We start from the raw sequence: 13,443 nt of genomic DNA, 5'->3' as shown, positions 1-13,443 counted from the left end.
GTGATTGTGTATGGACACACGTACAGTATAAACTAAGTGTCAAAAACATTAACAACACCTTCCTAATCTTGAGTTTCACCCCCCTCCCCCTTTTTGCCCTCAGAACATCCTCAATTCATTGGAGCATGGACTCTTCAAGGTGTCAAAAGCGTTCCAAAGGGATGCTGGCCCATGTTGACCAATGCTCCAATGCTTCCCACAGTTATGTCAAGTTGGCTGGATGTCCTTTGGGTGGTGGACCATTCTTGATACACACAGGAAACTGTTGAGCGTGAAGAACTCAGCAGCATTGCAGTTCTTGACACAAACCGGTGAGCCTGGAACCTACTTCCATACCCCGTTCAAAGGCACTAAAAATCTTTTGTCTTGCCCATTCACCCTCTGAATGGCACACATACAGTGCACAATTCATGTCTCAATTGTCTCAAAGCTTAGAAATCATGTCTCCTCCCCTTCATCTACACCAGTGGTCACCAGTGGTCGATCTCCAAGGCATTCCTAGTCGATCACCCACCGATAAAGTCTTGCGTTCCAATATGTTTTATTCGTTTCGCGCTGTTGGCGGTAGGTGAACTTGATTCAGCAGTCTGAAGGTAGAAATCTGCCTACCCAGCAGGCCCAGAGAGCAAATTAAGAGCACCTACTGTATAAGCCTACCGCTGGCCATTCAGATAGCTCAGATCACAATGTCTGCACAGTTTCCTAGTGCCATAGACTGTGAAAATAAATCTTGAAGGCACAGAAAAGTTAATACTGTGCGATTTCAAAACTTTTAAAACCATGACTAGCGAGAAACAATGAATACAAATTATAAGCCATAACATGCGCATTCTACCTACTTCCAGCCCAACAAGCACTGCAGCTTCAATGAATGAGTATACCAAAGTGTTCTGATAAGCTTATATTTTTAGAGTGGCCATCACAAAGCCCTCACCTCAAACCTATAGAGTTGGCAGTCCTGAAAAACTGTGTGTGAGCAAGGAGGCCTACAAACCTGACTCAGTTACACCAGCTCTGTCAGGAGGAATGGGCCAAAAATCACCCAACTTATTTTAGGAAGCTTGAGGAAGGCTACATGGAATGTTTGACCCAAATTAAACAATTTAAAGGCAATGCTACCATTGATTAAATAAATGTGATGAAAGAAATAAAAGCTGAAATAAATCACTCTCAGCTATTATTCTGACATTTCACATTCTTAAAATAAAGTGGTGATCCTAACTGACCTAAGAGAGGGAATTCTTACTAGGATTAAATGTCAGGAATTGTGGAAAAACTGAGTTTAAATGTATTTGGCTAACATGTATGTCAACATCCGACTTCAACTGTACATATATCATTTCAAAATGGTCTGAGAACAGCAACAGCGGGCAGGGTAATTCAAGCATATCCAATATGCAGTGATAATGCCTACTGGACAAACTTCATTGCTACAGAACTGTTTTTAATTGGTTAATCTCATCTTGCATTTTGACTGTTGACTCAGAAAAGGTTGGTGATCACTGATCTACACTGATTGAAGTGGATTTCAAACAAGTGACATCAATAAGGAATCATAGCTTTCACCTGGTCAGTCTATGTCATGGAAAGAGCAGGTGTTTTTAATTGTTTGTACACTCAGTGTATGGTGTCCAGTCCATGGAAGTGGACGTCCATGAAAGTTGTGTGTCCATGGAAGAGTAGAACTTGTGACTGTCACATAATTTGTAACTAACTGTCCTACTATGGACACCATACACATATTTTTTGCATCTCAGATATGTATATAAAAGATAGTTTAACTACCATTCTTCTTTGACCAATGTAAAATTATAATTTACTTTTCAAACTCAATTCAATCAAGACCACATTGCAGTTAGATTGTGTTAAAATAATATTACAGAATGGTTTTGGATACTGTAAAAATCTGCTTCTAATGGATAGACTCTCCTCTGGATAGACTCCTGACACAGGTGGGAGTGCCAGGCAGTCATTGTTTTGTAATGAATTCCTAAGTTATCCATCCAGCTAAAACTCCCTAAAACGTCAACTCTGTACTTTTTGATTTTTAAAGTTACATTAACCCCTAAAAGTCTAAGCCTTTAGAATTGTAGGACCCCTGTGACCGACTGGCTCGATATGGTGTTGTATGTGAGAAGACAGATTTTCAGGATGTCTCCTGGTCTGACAAAAACTGCTGTTGTTCTGCCAGAGACAGAAGAGGAAGCCAGACACCCCACTGCTTTTGTTTCTGGTTCAATGAATGTCAATGAACTAGGTGGACCAAACCCAACTGCCATTACAGTGGTGTCTATGGGAGACACACCCATTTAAGTAGACCGGAACTCGACAATTGGTTTAAAATAGGAAAATCTTCATTTATTCACCATCTTTGGCTCTGCCACCTTCCACTGGAGATGTGGAAGACCGACATCTGCCTATGTGGTGGATTGAGACGCAGCCCATTGAAAAAACAGATATCTCTATCTTAAACTGACAGATTTTGATGGGGATTTTGTATTATTATGCTAATTAGATGTCCATGCAGGCGCATACATTGACTCTACCATTCAACTATTATGCGAGTGTATGCAGCAGGGGGGAATCCTTTCCATGTAGTTTAGTATCCAGGAGCGTATAGGGAATTAGATAGGGGTTAGACAAATTTGCATCTCAATCTTCACACATACAGCTTCACTAATATTAATGGAGAAAAGCCCGGAGTAAGATTGGGTTGCAGGAGAGTGTGAAGAAGCCTGTTTTTCATGTCATATACACTTTGCCACCTACTCAATTTGTCACATCTTCCATATTTTATGATGGCATAGCCTGCTCTAATACAGATCTATCACAAACTCAATATTATTACTGAATATTTTTTTATGATAAGGTTAGTCCTTGAATGAGTTGAGCATATTGTATTCTTTTTGACCTTCTTCTTAATTTTCATATTTTTTTGTGCATTGACAACAGGATAAAAAGTTAGCAAAAGATCATCAATTGGGTCCAAAACATCCCATAAACTTGTCTGAGGTAACGGCATAAGGAGGACTGTCTTCAGGGTTCTGTTATAGTATATAGCATATATAGCATACTGTAATATATGCCATTAAACCTGAATTGTGTAAATATTTGCGTACACGTTTTGAAGACCCCTTTGGCAAGAATGCAGTATTTTTTTTCTAGATTTGAACACGATATCCCAGAAACCCCAGCTCTCATTGGTAGTCACCGCTGGGATGACATAGCATCAACATCCGCTTTTGAGACTTTGTGGATGTGTTATCAAGTGGAAACCCAGTGTAGCAAACTTTCTGGTTATGGTAACTAGTGACAACTCAACACAGTCGGGAAATGTGAGACTGTGGATGCCGAGTTACGGGCAAGATTGAAGATAAGTCCTTAGAACTTTCCTGACTGCTATACTAGCTAGCAAGCTAATAACATCACTGGGATATCTCCTTGATAGTTGAAAGCTATGGCTATGAAGATGTGTATTAATTGTAGAAGTGTAATTTTGACTGATACCTCTGGATTCATGGAAAATAAACTTGGCTTTGTCATGCATTCAATCCTTTGCCCTTCTGACTCCTAGTTATACTAGCTAACTAATAACATTACTGGGATTGCCCATTGATTCTCGAGAGAAGATGTATGGATTGTAGAAGTGTCCATTCTTCTGCATTAAAATCCTTATTGGTTATACATAAAATACCATGTAGTGAACATTACAATACAATCTTGTTTTTTTTTCTGTAGGATTCCAGTTTTGATGAGCCGCAGACCATCCAGGGGCACAAGCAGGGCTGCAGAAAGAATTGGACAGGAAGACTTTGAAAGGCCTGCCCGACTGCAAGAAGACAGGCTGGCCGAGATGTTTAGTAAAAATATTTCGCCTATGGTACTGCAGTCTCATTTCATGTAGCTTTTTCCCCTTATCATTACAGGCTAAATTGCAAGAGCTGTCCTGGCTGCTTCCCTGGACTGATTTTTGACATCATGGAGTAATGGAGAGCTATCCCAGGGTCTCCGGACAACCTTGCTGGTGCACCTGCATGAATTGCAGGGAGACTCCTACACCTCACAACTGCTGCCATTTCACCACTGCAATATTCCATTTATTTAGGTCATATCAGTTCAGTACTTTATCAGAATGTTTCCTTTACACTGCTTTTCTTATTTTGAGGAAGGTTACAGAGACAACCGTGTATTCTTGTTTATCTCCCTAATGAAACTGTTTGACCTGATCTGTGTAATCGGACCAACTTGTTTTTTTAACTGTATTTACACCAGGGTAGTCCATCTGTTTTTCTAGATATCTACCCGCCTGCAGGTCTGCTAATTTCAAGTGTAAACCATCAAGAGCATCATAGATATCCAGGAAAATATAACAGTTTAGCAAATCATTCTGAAACCACTCCAAAAGTACAATAATTACAAATGCACACATTTTTCTCAAGTTTGTTGCCCAGACAAACCTCCCTAATTAATATGATGTATATGTTTGGTTGTATGCCCACCTATTTCAACAACAATTCTAAGTACTCTGTAGGTTTTCACACTTCCCCTGGAACCACCAAGTCCTTCCCAGCTCAAAAGTGTGTGTACTGCACCCTATGTTGCGTGGCGACGTCAACTCAAAGTTGTAGCAGCTCAGCAGTTGTTGGTGGTGGCACTTAAGGGAGTCTGATCTCAATATCATCTTCCTTGGTAAGCCCAGTCTTCTCAACACAGCTCTCTGAAGTTCTGGGATGTCGGTGTAGTCCTTTGCAATTTTCAATGCGTAGATCAGGGCTCTCCAACCCTGTTTCTGGAGAGCTACCCTCATGTAGGTTTTCACTCCAACCCTAATCAAATGCACATGATTCTAATAATTATCTGGTTGATAAGCTGAATCAGGTCAGGTAAAATGGGTTGGAGTGAAAAACTAAAGGAGGGTAGCTCTTGTGAATGAGAAAAAATACAAGTCAAGACTGTTGGGCTGACTGGTTTCATTATTGCAATAATTAAGCAATATTAAATAAAGATGATTGTTTGAAGAAATGACCAAGTCTCTCTTGTTACTGAATTTTCGCGACGAGGAGGTGATCTGCAACTTCACCTGTTGACCGCTCCTGAAGATCTGGGTAAACTGCACAAGGGATCAGAAATTGGGATCTCTGGGTAAACCAGGCTTATTATTGAGCAGCTGGACCTGCGGTAGCGGGCACAGGTGGATACCAGATCTCGGACAGAGTACTGAGAGGTAGGCTTGGACAATAAGTGATGAAATTACTGAAAGGACAATGGCCCTGGTGAAATCTAATTATAACGTGTTGTGTTATGTGTGTTAACAGGCATGCCCTGGGTTACTGTTGTAAGATTGTTTTGTTATTCCTGGTACTTACAAAATACGTGGTAAGATTAGATTTTTTGGGGACCGTATTACAGTTGATGTCGGAAGTTTACATACACTTTTAGGTTGGGATCATTAAAACTCGGCTTTCAAACACGCCAAAACTATAGTTTGTTAACAAGAAATTTGTGGAAAGTCGGTTAGGACACAAGTCATTTTTCCAACAATTGTTTACAGACAGATTATTTCACTTAAAATCCACTGTAGCACAATTCCAGGGTCAGAAGTTTACATACACTAAGTTGACTGACTTTAAACAGCTTGGAAAATTCCAGAAAATGATGTCATGCCTTCAGAAGCATCTGATAGGCTAATTGACATCATTTGAGTCAATTAGAGGTGTACCTGTGGATGTATTTCAAGGCCTACCTTCAAACTCAATGCCTCTTTGCTTGACATCATGGGAAAATCTAAAGAAATCAGCCAACACCTCAGATTTTTTTTTTGTAGACTTCCACAAGTCTGGTTCATTATTGGGAGCAATTTCTCCTGCCTGTAGGTATCATGTTCATCTGTACAAACAATAGTACGCAAGTATAAACACCATGGGACCACACAGCTGTCATACCGCTCAGGAAGGAGATGCGTTCTGTTTCCTAGAGATGAACGTACTTTGGTGCGAAAAGTGCAAATCAATCCCAGAACAACAGCAAAGGTATTGGAGTGGCTATCACAAAGCCCTGACCTCAATCCTATAGAACATTTGTGGGCAGAACTGAAAAAGTGTGTGCGTGCAAGGAGGCCTACAAACCTGACTTAGTTACACCAGCTCTGTCAGGAGGAATGGGCCAAAATTCACCCAACTTATTGTGGGAAGCTTGTGGAAGGCTACCTGAAACGTTTGACCCAAGTTAAACAATTTAAAGGCAATGCTACCAAATACTAATTGAGTGTATGTAAACTTCTGACCCACTAGGATTGTGATGAAAGAAATAAAAGCTGAAATAAATAATTCTCTCTACTATTATTCTGACATTTCACATTTCTGAAAATAAAGTGGTCATAACTGACCCAAGACGAGGCATTTTTACTTGGATTAAATATCAGGAATTGTGAAAAAGTGAGTTTAAATGTATTTGACTAAATGTATTTGACCAACTTCAACTGTAGGTAGAAAATGCAGCTAGCTAGTTTAGCCTATTCAAACCTGGCTCAAACAGAGGGATGCTATAGGTAAGCTTTTGGTTTTACTATTTTATTGCCACCAGGTCCCACCGGTGTAACTGCTAAACGGCTTATTGACTGTGCTACATGATTGTAGTGGGTTACTAACACATTAATTCAATTTTCTATGTTGACTATAATGTTACTTTTGTTAATATGGTGACAACAATGTAGGCTATGTGTAACGGTTATGATATGAAAGTTTGTAAAGGTTTCTTCCCCCTGTTAGTTCATTCAGCCATGTTCACTATAACGTTACTTTAGTTAATATGGTGACAACAATGTAGGCTGTGTGTAGTGGTTATGATATGAAGGTTTGTAAAGGTTTTTTCCCCCTGGTCACAGACATCTGATGTGTTGTGCATTGAAGTCCACAAGTTTTGGGAAAAGGTGAGAGAAGGAGCGTGCGTAGATGCGAGAAGGAATACAATGAGCTGTTTGTATGTGGCTGTGAAAGTGAACGGTCTGCGTGTGATCAAGGGTGATAAGTGGTGTATTCATTCTGCCGATTCTGTTGAAAAACATTTCTTAAACAACCTCATGATGGGTATAGGGAAAATTCGAGATATGCAAAGAAAGGGAAAAAAATGTGTGAGTAAAAATAGGGAGAGAGAACAACGGTGTTAGTTGTTTGGTTAGTGTGATGTGTTGTAAAGAAATTGTTAATAAACATTTTTAAATAATGTAGATGACTGAACTTTTGAATCATTCATACTCGTTTGTGTCCTATTCAGACAGTGGGCCTTGTGTTTGACACATATTAGCCACGTAATGAATGACATGTGGTCATTGCCCTTGCTAGTTTGATTGTATTGACATTCCCCACCTTATAGTTACAGTCATCTGTTTTTGTTCAAAATATTGAGTCAATGAAACTGAAACGTGCATCCCAAATGGGTTGTCAGCAAACAATGTATCTGACCAGCTGTGATTTACAACCAGATCTCAATATTTTTGGGATTACCAAGAAATGTATTGGTGAATTCTTATTAATCATGTGTTGAACTGCATCCATCTATTCTGCCCAAAATGCATTACTGTACTACGTCATGGAATTTTGAGTCTAATAGAACCTATTTTTTAAAAACCTCCTACAAAGTTGGTTTTGAAGCATATACTAGGAATTGTATATTTTTGACTGATATTATAATTGTCTGTTGTATATCTGCAAAACACTTAATTAAAATGCTGTCAGTTCCACTTTAAGCATATATGCCAAAGCCACTTAGTCATTTCATGTATACATTTGTTACATATGGGTGGTTCTGGGAAGAGTTGTGCTCTACCAACAGAGCTACAGAGGACTACTCTGTTGCTCCATGTTGCAAATACAATTTCATACCACACCATTTGTCATAGAATATCTTCAAGTGTTCTCCGGACTATTACATACATATTAATCCATTGCTTCATGAACAGAAATGGGCGGAGAATGCAGACTGTCTGTTTCTGTTTTTTCATGTAAAGGGAAAAGGAAAAATAAGAACACGGGTGCAAAAACATGGTAAATCATTTTTCACAGATACAGTATCAGGGAATCAGCTCACTCACTGTGAGTAATGTGCAATGTGCCTGTCATCACCCGAAACAATGACCCCGTTCCCCATCCCACATCCTTTTGGTGTAACTGCACAGACTAAAAAGGGAAATTGGTTCCCTGGGCTCTCTACTTGGGAAGTAGGTGAGAAGTTCGTTCCAAAGGGTGGGAAAGAGCCCCTGCAAGAAAGTCTGGGGCTTATCCCTCGCCATAGATATTGCATCAAACCCACTGGAATCTGTTCCAGTTTCTACTTCAGGTTTAGAGCTTGTGTACTACTGTATGTTGGATAAACACATTGCAACAGTAGAGCTGTTCAGCACACTGGTGGTGGCACTAGGTAACTCATCCATCAGGGAGACTGATGATCCCCAAGGCTGCCTTGCATTGTGCCTTCCCCCCTGCAATGACCCCCTAGCCTGTATGTAAAGCAGAACAGCTACTAACACACTGTGGCTTCTCTTGTCCCATCAGGACCACTTAGCTTGCATGTCGACATCCACGGGGCTACCTACAGCGTTATTGATACCTTAGCTGTATTGTGACGACCACAACAAATACTAGTAGTATGTGAAATACTAGTAGTATGTGAAATACTAGTAGTATGTCATTTTTTTACCTTTTATTTAACTAGGCAAGTCAGCTAAGAACAAATTCTTGTTTACAATGATGCCCTATTCCAGCCAAACCCGGACAACGCTGGGGCAATTGTGCTCCCAATCACGGCCGGATGTAATACAGCCTGGACTCGAACCAGGTACTGTAGTGACGTCTCTTGCACTGAGATGCGCCACTAGGAAGCCCATTTATTCTGGTGTTTCTGTTCATCAGACCGCATTGTGTTTTGTAGCCCAAATTTGTGTTGTCTTATGTTGCTGCATTGGTACGACATCCATATTAGGAAGTCCCTCAGTTGTCAGACAAAAATCCCACTATTGTCGAGAGAAATCATTGAGCTGTAAGACAGAACTTGTAACTGAAGCTCTAGATACAAATTCTAGTATCAAAGCAACATGCTTTATTTCATTACATATATCAGTTATTTAGCATCATTGTGTTGCATGTCGCAAATTGTTGTTACCGTTTGGAAAGTCAAATGTGTTCCCTTTGTAGGGGGTTACATGTTATGGAGAGTAGCTTCTGTTATATCTTAAATAATACAATACAAAATGCCTTTAAAGGTCCAATGCAACAATTTTTATCCCTATCAAATCACCTTACCGTGATTGTTTTAAATTAAAATGGTCAAAAATAAACAGAAATAACTTGTTTTTTACTAAAGACTCATTTCTCAAGCAACATTTTTTGCTAGGACTGTCTGGGAGTGGTCTAACTGGGGAGGAGAAACTGAAAACTAACTGTTATTAGAGGTTTGGAACTCTTTTTCACTCATTTACCGCCTGGTTATGTCACCAGGCATGCCAACACTCCATCCCACCAAATCAGGCAGAAATTTGAGGGGGTCTTTTCAAACAGCTCTTACACTAAAAGGGAATTAGCTTTTTCACAATTTCACAGTATTATTCCAACCTCACAGTGTGGAAATCCATATAAGACACAAAAAAAAGCACATTTGGGACTGCACTCAAATATGTACTTCATACTAAATTGGAATTGTCCTTTTGATGTTATTTCCGCATTTAGCTGTATCCATAACAGTACTGTCCTTGGAAGTACACTAATCAGAATTGTGCCCTATGCTCCTCGGATTTTAAATGTGGTTGATTTAATGCTGCCTACATGTGCAGTGAATCGTACCGCCACTGTGTCACATTTCAGTAACCGTCCAAAGCAAAGCCTCAAACATGTCAGTTTCAGTCGCACAGTTTCAGATCACGGCAGCAGATCTGTATTGTCAAAGCAGGTGAAAAGGAGCATCTTTCACAAACTGTGTTTGTGTTGGTGCATCTGTCGTTAGCGCAAGATACAGAAGCCTCCATATCAAACTCCTATCAAACGCACACTAGGGGCTGCCAGCAATTTTAAGTTGATTTGTTTAACAGATTTCTCAAGTGTACATATTATTCTGTGTCAATATGGGCAGACGTCAATATCTGTTTTTATGCCTTTAATATATCTATTGATATTGATGTCACTGAAAATATTTTTTTTGTCAGAGATATGCCTGCTTGAGAGACTATTTTGGGGTTTATGCTCACTCTAAAGTAATAATGACACAGCACTTTTATTTGAATTCTTATTCTTCTGAAGTTGATCATGTGTCCCTCCTCCCCCGATCCTCCTACGCCCATATATCTCTCCCTCTCTTTCTCCACAGCCTCGTGAACATTTTACAAAGTACATAGAGGCTACTGGTCTCGTCCATTTGGATTATCTTTTTTATTTCTTAGTAATTTGTCCTCATCCAAGAGATCCCTATTATTAAGAGGCAAGGCAGTGAGTGTGATGACCATTACAGCTGCAATATGCACGTTTTCGGGCGACCTGACCAAATTCACATAGAAATGTCAGTTTATACCTCTGTCGATCTCATTAAAAGCAAGTCTAAGAAGCGGTAGATCTGTTCTATGTGCACTATTTCTATGCTTCCCGTTCTTACGTTGTTTTCGTGTTTTTTATCCACCAGCGTCAAACGGCTGAACATATATTTCACAGCAGTTTAGATGGTACAATGATGCTTGTTTTGTCACAAACTGAAATTAGGCGAATTATTATAATTTTTGAAAACCAGGAAATGGCAGAGAAATTTCTGCATATTGCACATTTTAATCACCTCCCCAGGCCATCTACACTGCCACAAATAGTGGAACAAAGTCAGTCAGGTACCAGACTGTTTGGGCAGGTTTCCCCACCCAGAATAAGCCTACATCTGAACAAAAAAGCATGATCAAAGCAGCATCTCAAAGGAGAATCTCCAGACTCTCAAAGGAGAATTCCATTGAAAGTGCTTTTTAGTTCAAGAATTTGAGTCTGTCCAGGAGACCTGCCCTTTATGTTTGCTTTGACATTTCCATATTTATTGTTACAGAGAGATAAGTCCATGTTAGGCTTTCAACTGGTTTCATTCACCAACACTTGAGCTTCAAAATAAGTGTTTGCAGCAAATCATCCATTGAAAGACAGTAATTATAGTACAATGAGGAATTTGAGGTCACATTAATGCATACACAATAAACGTGACAAAATCATCTCAACTAACGTCACAAATTGACAGTCGAATCGAGTCTACATGATTTGCGTCATCTACATTTACATAGACTTCACATACTGCCACTTTTCTCGCATTGAGTATTTTTCCAATTCCATGGGCTAACATTGGAAATCTCAGCGGGCCCCCGTGTGCAAGTATCATTGGTGTCTCCTGTGGTATCAGAGAAACTGTGCCAAAATAAACCATGAAAGACGGATCCAATTACTCCACACACTAGGCGATGGGCTGGTGCAGGCCCCTTTTCAAACACTATTCCTGTCAAATTACCCCTCTAAGCTTCCCAGAGAGACGATAACAAAGGACTTCCAGATAGGAGTATTCCCAATGCTCCGTTTAGCCGAGATTTGAAATAATAATCCCCACCAGGATTGACAAATGTTGGTTCACTTTCCCCACTTGCAAAACAATAGTTGGTTCATTTTCCTCATTTGGAGAACAATAGGAGATGAAGGAGGTTCGTGGAACGGTGGGCACCAGGAGAGCCGTTGAACAGAATCTGGGGGATCTCTCACGTTCTCTTACTTCTTAAGCTTTTCAGGAATGCAATCCCTCGATGTCGACCTTGTGGGCTCTATCTCTGGTTGTGGCAGGGGTTGTGTAAGAACTAACACTATGGATTTGTGTTTCCCATTGAGTGGATTGGAGAAACATTCAGCCTACGTGGCACTCTCAAAGACCTACTTTGTGGTTGTAAGGCTACATTACACCAGAGAGTTAGGGAGAATCAGAGTTGTTATTCCTGTAGGGCACTCTGAGGTGTTAGGCTGCATGAATAAACTATGGGCCGCAGGATGTCACCCGTTACAGACAGGGTAGGTAACATCAAATAGAACTGTTATATCTTTACTTTCTAGGATTTTAATCCAGAAAAGCTTGACAGTCTTGTCACAGCACATATCAATTAGGGGAGCCTATATTTTAAAGGCAACTGAAACAAAGCTTTTAGGATTGCAGATGAATGTCAAAACCCAGACAAAAAGAAAATTGTGTGCTACTCTGTAGACTCATTTGGTGTAAATATGCGTTGGAGGTAGGAATAGCCCTACAACACAGATCCATTACGAGGATGAACAAATATCTGACACCGAATCACTGGTTACGGGGCAAAATGTACCTACTCCTAACTGATTCAATGAGACTCCAAAGAAGAATTGCGTGGGTGAACAGCACCCTGTCACCTAGTGAGCTAACTGCTAATGTCGCCAAAGTTGTCAGCCATCAGTCAAAACAGCTACACGCTGCAGACATCAGCTGCTTCACGCTTGCAGTGCCAATGACAACTGTGGAGAGGGAGAAGGGAAGCTGAGAAGATGACGGGCTGAGCATTTTGTTAATTGGAGGAAACGTTTAGCAGATCCCCGAGAAGCAGACGGCGTCCCACCTGCTCGCATTGCCTGTCTGTTCTGTCTGTCTCCCTGACTTCATGTTCCAAGATGGCGGCAATAATGACAGGGCTCTTTGAGAGTTTGTCTCGGTTTGACAGGAGGAAGACCTAGAAAGATGGAATACGGTGACAATTCGCTACATGTTAAATCAACAAATAGACTAATAAAAAACATGAGCCTGTACACACCTGAGAAAATGATTGTATGTAGATTAGCTGACTAATGGGGGGAAAAATAAAGAGAGTTGCACACTCCTATATATAAACACCCAGTGATTTATTGGGTAAATCACCAAGGTTTCGGCATCACAGTGCCTTCTTCAGGGGGATCTAGAAATATAAATAAAATATCCATCAAACCTTTCAATACCTGCTCTTTGTCACTTGTCAAAATTGAAATTTGGAAAGCAATGTGTGATTTATGAAGATATGGATTTTAGGTGTCACAGAATGGTTTACAAGATTTTACTCCTAAGAGATTGGAAGCTACTTTCTCTGATTTTAGACCAGGGGTGGAGGTGGACAGCTCCGGTCCAGCCCAGGATCAGCTAGTCATTGTCTTTTTAGAGGTGCCCATCCTTGCTGCTGGAGAGTTACCCTCCTGCAGGCTTTCGATCAAGCCCTATCTAGCAGACCTGATTCAACTAATTAGATGCTCAAGTGTGTAACAACGAGGTTGGAGAAAAAGCCGACAGGAGGTTAGCTCAACCAGGCACGCCTGATTTAGACCATGTGAGCATGTGAGTATAATCAGGTGAGTTAGAGCTGGGCTGGAAAAAAACTGGGTTTCTCCGCTGACGTCCTGGGAACCG

This window comes from Oncorhynchus nerka, linkage group LG15 (assembly GCF_034236695.1).
Source record: "Oncorhynchus nerka isolate Pitt River linkage group LG15, Oner_Uvic_2.0, whole genome shotgun sequence".
Classification (NCBI taxonomy): domain Eukaryota; kingdom Metazoa; phylum Chordata; class Actinopteri; order Salmoniformes; family Salmonidae; genus Oncorhynchus; species Oncorhynchus nerka.
Note: the sequence above shows the minus strand (reverse complement) of the source record.